At 44.3% G+C, this 12,702-nt stretch overlaps 1 long non-coding RNA gene across 2 annotated transcripts; it reads right to left on the reverse strand.

Moving 5' to 3' along the window:
- Window positions 1–420: 420 nt before the first annotated feature.
- Window positions 421–11,907, reverse strand: LOC309352880. 2 transcript variants are annotated; one of them, XR_014161437.1, is made up of 3 exons: window positions 10,524–11,748; window positions 8,297–8,569; window positions 421–1,653 (listed from the first exon to the last, which is right to left on the reverse strand). It is a non-coding gene; the product is annotated as an uncharacterized lncRNA (long non-coding RNA). The 2 variants fall into 2 exon arrangements; XR_014161438.1 differs by lacking the exon at window positions 421–1,653 and having other exon boundaries at window positions 8,154–8,569; window positions 10,524–11,907.
- Between the last annotated feature and the right edge of the window lie 795 nt (window positions 11,908–12,702).

A 12,702-nucleotide genomic window follows, 5' to 3' on the forward strand; every position in this document is an offset into this window, starting at 1 on the left:
CCTTACCTTGAGGTCCATCAACTCATCCATACAAACCCAACAAAATTCATGGAGCTTTAATAAGGCTAGCCCTACCATTAGACAGTGAAACAGCTACCTCAGGCAGTGGATTATGGTTGTCATTAGAAGGCAACAAATCATTAGTTTGATTTGTTATTATTGTATTTTCTACTGCTAGGGAGGAGGCTTTTCTGCATGTAGGACTTTTTTTGTTGTTGTTCCAGGTGTTACTAGCCCTGGGCACCTTGGTTTAGAAGGGAAAAGGGCACAGCTGACTGCTCTGCCTCTGGTACCAAAATGTTTCGGGCTAACAACGAAATAAAAGAAATGAAAAATGAAATAAAAACTTCATTTATTTCGTTGTTTGTATTGTTGTATGTTATGCTCACAGTATGTTATGTTCACATTTAATGAGGGTGGATTGTGTATTGGGGGTGGGGGTTTATGTTATGTTGTAAATAAAATTCTAATAAAAATTATTTTCAAAAAAATGTTTTGGGCTAGCCATGGGTTGATGATAGAGTAAGAGCTCTACTCAACTAAATCATTGCACTAACACAAAGGGTCTCTCCCCACACTCTTCTACCCCCACACCATTCCCAAATCTGCTCCAAAGGGTCAAGATAACCCTCTGAATAGTTTGTGGTGGGAGGAAGAGGGGAAAGGGTTCTGTCAAGCAATCTCCTTTGTGTTACAATGAATACAACCTTAAACTTCCCTCAGCACATAAATGTGGGACCACAGGTAGGAGGAATAGCAGGCATAGGCCCTGGAGCAGACCCCAAAAATGCTGAGAAAGAAGGACAAATATGCCTCACACTGGACACCCAACACTGGAGGGCAGGGAGTGGAAAGAGAACCCCAGAAAAGTTGTTGCTCATTTTTAATCCCCCAAAGACTTGAGTCTTATCTCTTCATTTGGGGTGTTGCAAGTATTATTGACTCTTTTCATTTACAGTGGTACCTCGAGTTAAGAACTTAATTCATTTTGGAGGTCCATTCTTAACCTGAAACTGTTCTTAACCTGAGGTACCACTTTAGCTAATGGGGCCTCCCGCTGCTGCACAATTTCTGTTCTCATCCTGAAGCAAAGTTCTTAACCCGAGGTACTATTTTGGTTAGCAGATTCTGTAACCTGAAGCATCTGTAACCCAAGGTACAACTGTAAAGCTGGCAGGCTGCTCTCCTTGGAATGGCCGTGCCACAAAATGGGTATGTAAACACTGGCGATAACATTAAGAACTTTATTTGCTACCTTCCAACAAGCCACATTGCTGCTTGGAAAACAACCTCCGGTCCTCTTCAGAGACCAGCTCAATGGCTTCGCGGTCAAAAGAAACAAGAAAAGTGGCAGACCGTGACCTCACTTAGTCATTTGAGTTTTGTCAAATCACATAGTCGATGTCTAATCAATTAACCTTGTTGTTTACCACTTCCACAGGAGTTTATCAGTACAAAGAACAGGTGCTTTCTTGTTAGTATGTCTTATTTATAACTTGCCTTAGCCATAGGCTTTGTATGAAAAAGGTTCTGGGTTCAATTCCCAGCATCTCCAAGTAGGAGCATTGCTGCCAATCATTGTAGATAATTCTGAGCAACATACACCTATGTTCAGATTCAGTGGCTTGATCCAGCATAAGGCGGCTTGCTAGGCTGCTAAATATAAAACAAAGAGAGGTATTCAGTGCCACACTGTGTTGATCGTTCCATCACGGTATGCCAGATGGAATCAATCCCTCTTTCCTGTTCTTTCCACCTTCCCTGAACCAATTCATTCACATGCCATAGTCAAAAATGCAGCATTTTGCCACAAGCGAATATTCAGAAATATAATACTTGGCCCATTGCAGCTTCAGCAAAGTTAGGCGTGAATTTCTAGTACCATTTTCAATATTCCAAGCACATGTCTGTGTTTATATTTTCACTGAGTAATCCCTAAACTGGCATTCCCCCTCTCATCCCTTGCCTTCGAAGACAGATTGGACAGTGCTAATCCAAAATTTATGATCCACAAACTCAAGTTATACTTACTTCAAATTACTAGTTCTTCAGGCAGAAGATTACAGTCAAAAAATGGCTCACTGGAGTTTCAGTGCCTATTGAAGAAGTTTTAATTCAGACAAGCCTTCCCAGAGGATTGATCCTAGCTATCTCTACTGTCAGTTTTACAGTAAATCAGAACTGTATCTTATATTGTATTAGGAACATAGGAAGCTGCCTTATACTGCTTAGCATTACCTACACTGACTGGCAGCAGCTGTTTAGGATTTCTCTCCCAATCCTATCTGAAGATGTTGGGGATTGAATCTGAGTCTTCCTAAATGCAAAGCAAATACTCTACTATTGAGACCCTCCCCATAATATATTCTTATCATTGTGTATATTTTGATTCAGGGTTTTTTTAAATTGCTTTTAATTTTTTTAATAAGAATTAATATTTTTTCTGAATAATGATAAGATACGGTGAGAACAAAGAAAAATACTATGACATTTGTTTCTTTAAAAGAGTGATTAGGTAAAGGTAAAGGGACCCCTGACCATTAGGTCCAGTAGTGACCGACTCTGGGGCTGCGGCACTCATCTCACTTTATTGGCTGAGGGAGCCGGCGTACAGCTTCCGGGTCATGTGGCCAGCATGACTAAGCCACTTCTGGCGAACCAGAGCAGCACACGGAAACACTGTTTACCTTCCCGCCGGAGTGGTACCTATTTATCTACTTGCACTTTGACGTGCTTTTGAACTGCTAGGTTAGCAGGAGCAGGGACTGAGCAACGGGAGCTCACCCCGTCACGGGGATTCGAACCGCCGACCTTCTGATCGGCAAGTCCTAGGCTCTGTGGTTAAACCCAAAACTGTACAATTAGAGAGAGAAATTCAGAGCATATATTGGGGTGTGGGGAATCATCGCTTTCTAATTTCACCTCCTTTGATTTCTGGATCTGTTTGAAGTGGGTAGGTTGAAGCTTTGTGGCTGGCAAAATTAAGAGAGCTTCCAGACTGGTTGGCTTGCATGTGCTCATGTTCAAGAGCAGAATATTATGAGTCTCACTTTTGGGGAAAAGAATAATTAAGCTCATGTGCTCCGAAGCCAAAGTGAGTATGGAAGGCAAAGCAGGATGAGAGGTGATGGGGCAACCTCTAAATCGCACAGGGATAACTAGGAAGGAAGCTAAAATAAGGACATATCCCTCTGTTCTGGAAAGTAGGAAATTATTTCTAACATTACTGTGAAATCCTCCCTCCCCCTCAATTTTTTTTGTTAACTAACGCTTGGAGAAGCTTCTCTCCTAATTGATCCATCAATAAACATTGTGTTCCAAATGCATCTATAGGGACTGAGCTAGAAGAGAAGCCAGAAGCTGCTTAATTAACCTGAAAAGGAGATAAGGATGCTTTCCCACTATAAAGCCTGCAGTTCATTACTGTCTACCATGATAGGAATCCAGAGTATAACTCAAACCAGCCGTATCAGCATGTATATGCAAACACCAGAAGCAGTTTGGAAATGTTTTAAGCACTGTGATGAACCTGGCTTGGCCTGCTTGACATTGCAAGCTCCCATCTCAAAAGAATGAGACACCATCTTGACAGCCCAGGCTGTCTATCACTGCTGTGAGGAGAAGCTGGCTTTGGAGGGAAACTGCTCAGGTAGTATTTACTATACTAGAGGGCTCGACTGAAATATTAATCAGTTTATTACTAGGGAAATTTGGGGGTGCCTCAGCTGGGCTGCACAATGTCTTTTGACACTGCTTACCTCTTGATGTATGACACTGCTTTCCCAGTAGTGATGTATGGAAGTGAGAGCTGGACCATAAAGAAGGCTGATCGTCGAAGAATTGATGCTTTTGAATTATGGTCTGGAGGAGACTCCTGAGGGTCCCATGGACTGCAAGAAGATCAAACCTATCCATTCTGAAGAAAATCAGCCCTGAGTGCTCACTGGAAGGACAGATCCTGAAGCTGAGGCTCCAGTACTTTGGCCACCTCATGAGAAGAGAAGACTCCCTGGAAAAGACCCTGATGTTGGGAAAGATGGAGGGCACAAGGAGAAGGGGATGACAGAGGACGAGATGGTTGGATAGTGTTCTCGAAGCTACCAGCATGAGTCTGACCAAACTGCGGGAGGCAGTGGAAGACAGGAGTGCCTGGTGTGCTCTGGTCCATGGGGTCACGAAGAGTTGGACATGACTAAACGACTAAACAACAACAACAACAAACCTCTTGAAAGCTTGTAAGAAATCACACACGGGAAGCTACCTCAGATCAGCTCAAAATATTTGTCCGCCAAGCCCAGTGTTGTGTACTCTGACCGGCAGCCACTCTCCAGGTAATCAAGAAGAAGTCTGTCACACAGAATTCATAGAATCACAGAGCTGGAAGGGACCCTGAGCATCCTCTAGTAGTCCAAGCCCCTGCAATGCAGGAATATGAAGTTATCCCATACTTGGGATAACCTTGTTTTTATCAGCCCCATGCTCCAACCAATCTGATCATTTTAACAGGGGATGCCAGGAATGGAATCGGGTACCTTCAACCATAGGCGCCAACTCCATGGGGCCTGAGGGGGCCCGAGCCCCCTCAAAAATTTGTTTGGGGGGCTCTGCCCCCCCAATAATTTAAGAAAATTATTAGTTATATTATGCTTTGTAAAATCACAAAATTATGTCGGTATTTTTTATTTTCCTTGTTTGACAATAGTTACCTTTTAAAATACATTCAGTAATGAGTTAAAACAAATAATTATTACGGTAGTAAAAGAGGCGGCGCGAGTAGTTTTGCTCGGTGCGTGCGACTGGCCCAGCCCCTCTTTCCTTTTCCTCTCTTCTGCTCTTCTGCCGGGCGCCTGAGGGAGAGTTACTTAGCGGTTCTGAGGAGCCGCTGTTGTTTTGGCAGGGGAAAAACCGCCGCCAGCGAACCGCCGAGCTCCCTCTCTCTTTCCAGCCTCTGCCTCTCTCTCTCTCTCGCTATGGCCAAGGAGGAGAAGAAGCCCTTCAGCCAGTCTATGGCCGAGTGGCGGAGGTTCATCTACAACCCCAACAGCGGCGAGTTCCTGGGGCGAACGGCCAAGAGCTGGGGTGAGGAGGGCGAGCGAGCGCGCGGGGACGGGAGGGGAGGGGGTGGCCGGCACGAGGGGCGGTGGGAGGCGAGGCACGGTGGGCACTTGCCTTGCCCACCATGCATCTCTCTCCTTCTCGGTCTCTCTCCCTCCCTCAGCTGGCGAGGGGGCCACGAGGCGGGCAGCAGCAGCAGCAACGGGCCGGGAGCGGCTCTTAGAAAACTTCCCGGGGCAGGACCCCGGTATGGGCCCCCCCAATATTTTTTATAAGTCGGCGCCCCTGCCTTCAACACACAAAATATCTTCTCTGCCACTGAGCTCTGGTCCCTCTCCAGGGAAGTATTCAGCTGAGCAGAATTGTGCCTGCTCTCCTTATCTGTAACTGGACCTTCTTTTCTTAAACTGGAAGTGTCAGGCACTGAACCTGAGACCTTCTGTTTGCAAAGTTTTTGCTCTGCCAATGAACTGTGTTGTCTCTCCATCTGATTGGTTCATGTCCCAAAGGAGGCTTAAGGGAGAGGCAATGTATGCTCTTGGGGAGAAGGCAATGAAGTGGGGAAAGAATCAAATGGATCAACGAGCATTTACTCAAAGTGTGGGTGGAGGAGAATACATATTGGCTCATCACTGTGCTTTGTCTCTAATTGTTTATAGCCATGGTGTCAAATGCATCATGAGAGGGCATTAGCAGTCTGGGGGGTAGGCATTAGCTCTGTGCTGAAATCTGCTCCCAATTTTCCCAGATGTTTTCTTCCTTTGCAAAACCAACTTCCCCTTTCAAGACTCATTCTCTAGGCACTTGGTAATTCCTTACAGTTTGGGCCACTGTGGGAGTTTTGACCGTAACTTATTGTGGCCAAAGGTAGTGTCTTTGTGTTTTTCTGTTCAGTAAATATTTCTCCATCATTCTGCTCTACTCAGAAGCACTTCAATATCAGGGGATTTTTCTGGGGCTTCCCATCTATTCACATCAGCATTAGTTTGCTAGGATGGCTCCAGATATCAAGGTATCAAGAAATTGGGAGGGGGTCCCTTGCCAGCTGTTTCCTCTGTGTTACAGGGGAGGGGAAGCCTTTTGTTATTTCAAACTTCAGAGCAGCTAAAGATAGTTCATTTCCCTCAGAAGAAAAGCAAACAAAAGGAGGCAATCAGATCTGCATTTGCTTTCACAGCGTCTCCCCTATTGGTGATGAAATCTAGCCATGAATCTGAAATTAAGGCACACACCCCAAACACACACACACACACACACACACACACCAACAATGGAAGGTTGGCACCAGAGCCAACATTTAATATCCTGAAATGAAGCCAAATGGTTACCTCCTCTCTCCTTGCTGCTCTTTCTTCCTCCCTTCTAAGTTTTTTGTCCTGATTGGCACACAGCCAGGAAATGGGCATTAAACATTTCCAGCCAGCCGCTGCTCATGTGCATTGGAACAAGACCTCCCTGATGGAGAAGGCTGCCTAGATAAATGACTGCAAGAAGCCAGCTCTTGCTTGGGTGGGGAGTGTGCTTTCAAGGTTCTCTTTATTGGGAAGACCCCACACAAATCAACTGGCAGTCCAGTAGGAATTTTCCCACTTGGCAAATTGGCACCAGCCATTTGGATTTCGCCTACCCTGTAGCAATCATCACAACTTTGTAAGGTTAGGCATTGGGTAAGTCTTGTTTATGGGAGGGGAGGTTGTTGCCTCCGCCTGCCCCTCCTCGTTAAGGGTATCCCGTTAAAGGGATCTGGGGGTGTGGATCCTGTCCAAAGCCTGGGCATGGGCTAGGGCCATGCCATGACCCCATAGGGGACCATGGGGGTGCCCTGATTTGATGTATATCATAGGGCTCCCCCTACCAGTGATTTACCCTTATGAGACTCCCTGCAGATGGGCAGGAGTCAGGATATACCGGTAGTCCAGATTCACCCAATGCCTAAGCCAAACCACTCACATCTGTAACCAATAAAGTTCTGGCCTATTTCATCCCATTAACCTCCTAAACATTTGTGTGTTTATTATCTAAGGGAATTGCAGGGCCTGGGACCTCGCCATGCAATCCAGAGATGGTAGAATGCATTGATGACTTTGGATGGCAAGTGGGGATTATCATTTCGGAAGGAAGGAAGGAAGGAAGGAAGGAAGGAAGGAAGGAAGGAAGGAAGCAAGCCACACAACTCCCTACAAGTAGAGAACTAGCAGAGGACTACCTAGAACCCTTTAATTTTATGTTACTTTCTTCTGGCAGAAAGCTTTTCACAAGAGAGTGCAAATGTAAATGTATAATGGCAACCCTGCCTGGAATATTGAAAGTTAGCTTATGCAGAATCACACCATTGGTCCATCTGGCCCAGCATCGTCAGGAATCAGGAACAGGAAACGCCCTTTTAGCCCGAGGACCTCATTCCCTCAGGATTAATCTTCTGGGGTGCATGTGACAGTCAGCCCAATGCAACGCACACAAACTTTTTCAATCGCTCTCTCTAATGCACATACAGAAAGAGAGAGAAGGGGAGGGAGGGAGGGAGGGAGATTCATACCCTCTCACACACTCCACAGCAGCAATTAGGCTTGGGGAAAAAGCACTTGAAATATTTTCAAGCCTAATTGGCAGGACGAGGTGATCATCATGAAACTCACAGCACACAGAGAGGGTTATTGCTCCCTTCCCAATGCAAGTCACCTCAAAGGATGCCTCACTCCCTGGCAATAAGGCTGGAAAACAGTCTCCCACCGACTTTTGCTAAATGCAGAGCAGATAATAGAAATGTGACCAATTTTGTGTCTGGCTTCAAACTTTGTAGATTGTGTCGGATGCCTTTGTGCGGAAAAGCGACTTATCCCTCTCCCTGTTTCCAATCTTCAGGCTGTCAGAGTCATTGCTTATGTATAACATTAGTAATAACAATAGTAGTAACAAAAGTAGCATCACTCTGCCCTTTATCGTAAGATTCCCTAACAGTCGCTCATCTGATTCCCCCACCCCCCTGCCTACCATCACTACGTTGTCAGGGGATAGTAACTGCGTGTTGGAGAAGAGAATTAAGGGGTGGGGCAGGAAATAGAATGAAACCCTCAACAGAAGCATTCCATGCTGCACTATTTTGTTGCAGAACCCCACCTGTGCCATCACATTTTATTCCAAATTAAATGAGAACAAGAACTAAACCAGGGCTTAGCTAACACAGATTAAAACCCTCATTCTGCCCTTAAAGTGGTGACAACAAGAATTGGTGCAAATATACTTTTTGGCATTCTTGAAACCACTGTGGTTCTGCAAAAGAAACCACCACTTGGTGTTTCAGTCAAGGAAAAGGCGAGTGGCTCCATTTCCTTGTGTTTGTGTTCGCAGAGGTGGTTCAAGGACAGCTGCAGAATGAATGTTCAGCGATGTCCAAATGAGCTCCGTGTAAGAATGACTGGGTAATGCCAGGAGGTTTGTACCCTTCAGATTTGTAGAGACAGATATTTCATTCTGTTAGCAACCAAGTTGCTTAGGTCAGCTGGGTCTACAAGTGCTTTGGAAAGAAGGAAAAAAGGAATGATTGCATAAACTTAGGGATGGAATATATCAGTTTATTTCTCTTCTGTGTCAGTTTCATACACATGCAAAAATAAATACCTTTCCATTCCATTCACCACAGTTTATTTATTAACCTCATTCTGCCTAAATTGCATTTAAGTTCTATGCAATTTTATGCACACTCTTCCCTAATATACACATTCTGTACAAATTCTGTAAGCATTTGCCCCTAAAATACAGATTTCTGTAGGCATCACAAACTACATAGGTGTTTAGCCATTGTTAGCTATTTTCTCATCAGCTCATAGGTCCAGGAACTGTGAATTAGCTTGGCTGGCACTGAAAAACAATTTTTTCTACATCCTTACATTGCTTTCAAAAGGTGTTGTGTACCTTTGTTGAGATCTGGGCCTCAGGCACCATTAGTAATCAGAGAGCAATCTCTTATTCTTCTTAAATTATTGTACACAGTAGGACAATAAGACAGCTGTGAAGTTCATAGCCGAGGGATATTTTGGGCTAAGACATGAGGGTTATTCTATTGCAGTTGTCACTTTAAGCCTTTGAGCATGTACTCAGCTCCCAGTTACAGCTAGCGACTGCGAGTAAATCAAGTGTTCTTGTCATCTGAACAGTGTCTGCTCAAATAGCTTCTCAATCAATCATCCTTCATATTGGAAACTCCAGGGCAACACTTTCCCCCCCCCTCTCCGAGCCAACCAATCAAACTCACTTGGCCAACAAGCTGTAGGAGAAACAAATCATGAAGTCAATTATAATTCCAATAAATGTCATTGGGATCAAAGCCGTCTTGACAAAGCATCTTCCGAACAAGAACTGCAGGAGAGCAGTTCCTGTTTTAAAGGGATCGATAGTCTTGCCAATGCTTCTGCAAAACATCTGGACATCCAAGCATCTACAGATGCACAGATGTGAAATTTGTACTTCCAACTCAGGCTATGGACACATTTTACATTTAAAGCACTCCCCTACAAAAAACCTGGGAACTGTAGTTTTCTACTTAAAAAGCTACAATTCCAAGCACCTCTAACAGACTACAGTTCCCAGGAGATTTTGGGTGTGTGTGTTTAAATGCACTTTGAATTCATTTATTCTGCATTCCTTCCCTCTGAACCTCCCAAGGCACCATGAATTATTTGTTTTGGTGCCTCTTGGAAACATACCCTTTTGCCTTAAGGTTGAATTTGATACCTCTATGTTCTCACAGACTTCTGCTGCTTCATTTTTTCGATTATGTTTTTTGTGATAAACATATTTCAGGTTACGTTGTATATTGTTCAATACTTGTAAGTGGTCTATATTTTAGAACAAAAACAAAAGCCTCTATTTACTAGAGAAAGCCTCTTTCCCCCTTTTTCTTTTTTGGAGGGGACACCTGTCCCTAGTAAAACACCAAACCCTATTTTGCCTTTCAAAGTAAGCATATTCTCTAGACCGATATTTGTTTTCAAAATGTTGTTAGTGTGTGTGACCATATGGGATGATCAAGGATCCCTTCTGCTCACTCACAAGATGGACTGCACTTCTTCAATATTAATGCCAAATTCTTGGAATGGAAACTCATGACACGGTTCTCTGAGCATTCGATTTAATACTGTTATAGGTTCTGGGTGCCAGAGCATGTGGCTGTAAGTCACTCATAACTCTTGACTTTAGTAAAAGTTAGAATTAATCAAGGTTGGACTAAACCGTGCTGAACACAGAAACCCCTGGATTCAGCTTATGCTAGCAAGCCAGGCCAGCTTGGCAGAACTAGCTGAGTGGGGATCATTGGAAGAACAAAGGCTCCTGCTGGTGTGGGGCCCCTCCTGCAGCTGTGTGTTAGTGGGCAGTGTGGCGTTTGCCCATTCATTTAGAAAATGTTTGAACAGGCGGTAGAGATAGGGTTAAAAATATAGACCAATAGGAAAGCCGGAGGCAGAGCCTACCTGTGTATAAAAGGGCTTAGCCCAAGGTTTGAGTTGTTGTTTGGAGTTGTTGGTGGGTAGTTGGTTGGTTTTAGTGGGTTGGCTGGTTGGGAAAGGCAGTTGGAGAAGCAGCTGGCAGGCAGTTGGAAAGAGAGAGACAGTTAGGGCAGTGGGTTCTTGAGTGAGGGGAGGTAGAAGAGATAGAGAGAGGAAAATAAGACTAAGAAAGTAAAGAGTAACAACGTTTGGAATGCCGGAAAGGTTTGTTTGTGTCTGAAATAAAATACACTCTTCTTTATTAATTGAGAACCTGACTGAGGCTGAAGTGATTTTACCAGGGAGGACCTGGTTGGTGGCAGCGGATTAGTGGTGTACGGGTCAATAGTCCGTGAGACGACCGGGGGCTCCGTACAAACGCCACAGGCAGAGACAAGAAGAGTCATCCTATATTTGGATGACATAGGATGGAGGGAAATGGTTTCACTAGGTTAGCAGCAGCAAGGAGGAAGAAGGGGCAGAATATGATGTGGGCTGATGGTAGCAGGCTGTAACAAAGAGAGAGGGGGTGAATGTAGGATTTCTGTCTTTAGAGCCAAGCCTGCTGCACCTGTGGGAGAAGTAAGGGACCCTCTGTCTGGTATGTAATGCTGGGATTTTCCTCCATCTAGACTCAGGTTGTATAGATGTGTAAATAAACCATATATCATAAAGACACCACAGTCTTTGCTGTGCCTCATTTCCAAAGGAAACACAGACCCTGGGTAAGTGCCTGGACTCCTAAAATTTCACACCGCTTGGAGATTGGGGTGGCAACAATAATGAAGGAGTGCAGTGCCAGGCTTTTTTATGTCTGCTATCCCTTTCCCCTCCATGAAAGACAAATAAAAATGATCACCATGAAAAGGATGTGATGTAAGAAGAGTTTTGCTGGATCAGGCCAATGATCCATCTAATCTAATACCCTGATCTCATAGTGGGCAACCAGATGCCCATGAAAAGACCAAAATCAGGACTTGAGTACAAGGGCACTCTACCCATTTGTAATTCCCAGCAAGTGACATTCATGATGCTTCTGACAGTGGAGGTGGGACCCAGGGGAGAGGCCTCCAAGCAATGATAGGGAAGTTTCAGCCACAATTGCAGCCCACCAGTTCTACAGACCCCCATAAAACAATGAAAGCCAGACATGGAATCCCAGCGAATTCACCATAAGTTAAACTACTTTGCAAACTATACAAGCCTTTATCTCCTTTTCCTTTGCTGAGCTGCTAGGCCCATCACAACTACTGCTTTTGAGAGTGTTACAGAAAAACTAAAGGCCAAAAAGGAAAGCCAAATTAAAACTGCCTTGTTGCAGAGAGGCTGGTTTGGGACATTCCTTTAAAAATAGAACTATCCTGACAAATCCAGTTATGCTGACAGCCCTTCTTGAAAGCAGGTAAGATATCTGAACAAATTCTTTGTACTCTCTGTGAAGGTGGGGAGGGGGAGGAATTCCACTCTCTGCAGTCTCCTAAAATGAACCTTTGCTCACACATCTAAGCCAACTTGAATCTCATTAGGCTATTTACTTTTTGATGTACCTGCCTTGCTCAAAATCACAAATGGCATATAGATAACGCAGCATCTCCAGTTGTTTTATTTATAAAGGGAACACATTTCCTGAATATCATGCTCTCCAATTAGGCAAGTATGGCACTTCCCAGTCTAATGGATCCAAATGCCCTGATCACACATCCCTTGAGGTTAATGAGCTATATTTTCTATTTGATGTTTCATTATAGCCTAAATGTCAAGGAGGTTTTTCCTTTCCCCCATCTGTGCTAAAGCTGCCATCGAACAGCCTGATTCAGAATGCATCATACTAAGAGAGCAAAGAGTTTTCAAGTAAGAATAGAGCCAAGTTAGGCATGCTATTTCTTAGGATCTGTACAGATGGGAGAGGGGAGGAGAGAGAGATCATATTCAGGTCCATATCTCCATTGCACCCTAAAGCTGAATCAGCCCTCTTTTCCTCCCCCTCTTGCACACTTGGTGCGAAAGGAGAAGCAACTTCCTGGTTTCTTAGAGTACAATTTTCCACGGTGAACAGTTTCCCATGGTGTCCAAACCAGGACCCTGGGATTTAAGTTTCTGAGATTTCCTCCCTCTCATGTAAAATGAGAAAATGGAACTTCTAGCATTTATGCATTATTTGGGA

Source organism: Podarcis erhardii (genome assembly GCF_964252035.2).
Source record: "Podarcis erhardii genome assembly, chromosome: 11".
NCBI classification, from domain to species: domain Eukaryota; kingdom Metazoa; phylum Chordata; class Lepidosauria; order Squamata; family Lacertidae; genus Podarcis; species Podarcis erhardii.